The following is a 1,914-nucleotide window of genomic DNA, read 5'->3' as shown; positions in this document are numbered from 1 at the left end:
TTGACAAATTGTTTTGCAATTTCATCACTGGGAAACCAAAGAGATACTGTTCACAGAAGATATTTTTTGGAATATAAGTCAATGGTGAACACTACAAGAGAGAATGGCTGTTGTACTCGCCTTCAAAAGGATCAGTTTACTGTTTTGTTTGTAAACTACAACGTATTTTGCTAGAAATGAGGGATTCAGTGACTGGTGAAACACAGTTGTAAATGACAACCATGAAAGAAGTACAACTCACCAAGATGCCATGTTGACATATTTAACTAGGAAACTAGGCTTGACACAGCCACTGGAAAAACAAATTGAAGAGGAGTGCAATTACTGGGAGAATGTGCTTCGGCATGTTGTAGCAGTCATTTGCACACTAACTGAACGAGGATTGGCATTCCGAGGAAAAGTGGAAAAATTTGGGTCTCTCAATAATGGGAATTATTTGGGCTACTCGAATTGGTAAGTCAGTTTGACCCATTCTTGGCTGCTCACATATCACGGTATGGCAATGCTGGAAAAGGCAACCCTTCATACCTGTCCAAAACGATATGTGAGGAACTTATTGAGTTAATGGCAAAGAAAGTGCACTCCGTCATCATTGACAAAATTAATGTTTCTGGGTACTTTAGTCTGTCTGTGGACTCAACACCTGATCTTCTGAATGTTGACCAACTGAGTATGGTGCTCAGATACTTGCAAGATTGACAGCCAGCTGAACGACTTATCACATTTTTGGAATTACAAAACCATGCTGGTGAAGCTATGGCACAGCAGGTGTTGAAGCACTTATGTGATGATTGTAAATTGGATTTTGCAAAATGCAGAGGGCAGTCATATGACAATGCTGCCAACATGTCTGACTGTTACAGTGGCATGAAGCAAAAACTTTTGGGTGCAAATCAGTTTGCCATTTATGTACCCTGTTCAGCTCATTCACTAAATTTAGTTGGACGAAGTGCTGTGGATTGCTGTCAAGTTGCAGTAGATTTCTTTTCCACTGTACAACTGCTCTACACATTCTTTTCAGCCTCAACTGCTCGGTGGAGAATTCTCAAAGATTGCATTGGAAATGAAAAAGTGTTGAAATCACTTTCAGACACCAGAAGGAAAGCACATGCTGTGACAACTGCAGCAATTATCAACTCTTCCTTCAAGATTCTGGAAGCTTTGGAAGATTTATCAGATGATCAGATGCAAAAAGGTGACACTAGAAGGGAGGCAAAGAATATTGCAAACAAAATGCAAGAACTGGAATTTGTGTTCATGCTGAATTTTTGGAATGAAACTTTCATAGAATGAATGAAACTTTTTGGAATGAAACTTTCATGAAAAGTTTCATAGAAGTCAACTTCTTCAAAGTGAAAAAGTGATCTTGCAAACATGTGCAGATTTGTATTCATCATTGGCAGACCAGTTGCACACATCAAGAGATGAGTTTGAGAGATTTGAATCACTTGCAAAGGACATGCTCCCTGATGTAGAATACAAAGCAACTCAAATGCGTAAACGTATAAGAAAGATAATGCCCAGCGATGGGAATGCACCAGAGGTTATTCCCAGTGCCAGAGACAAATTCTGTATCTCCATTTTTAATGTAATTGTTGAAAAGTTAGAAATGGAAACAAGGAGACGAAAGGTATACAATGAAATAGCAGAGAGATTCTCTTGTCTGACAGATGTTCCTAATGCCACCCAACAAGGTGCTAATTCCCAATTATCAGAAAGAGAAAGGTACTCAAAGACTTGTCAGACACTCATTGATGCTTATCCAGATGACATGAACAACACTATCTACAAAGCTTCAGCAGTTCCATTCATATGTTCTTCATAAGTTTGACACAACCAAGAAAACATCTTTCATTCACATGGAACTTTACAACACAATTACAGAAGACAAACTAGAGAGTGCCTTTCCAAATG

Source organism: Heteronotia binoei, chromosome 5 (genome assembly GCF_032191835.1).
Source record: "Heteronotia binoei isolate CCM8104 ecotype False Entrance Well chromosome 5, APGP_CSIRO_Hbin_v1, whole genome shotgun sequence".
Classification (NCBI taxonomy): Eukaryota; Metazoa; Chordata; class Lepidosauria; order Squamata; family Gekkonidae; genus Heteronotia; species Heteronotia binoei.
The sequence above is the reverse complement of the archived record's forward strand: the minus strand, read 5'-3'. Positions refer to the sequence as shown.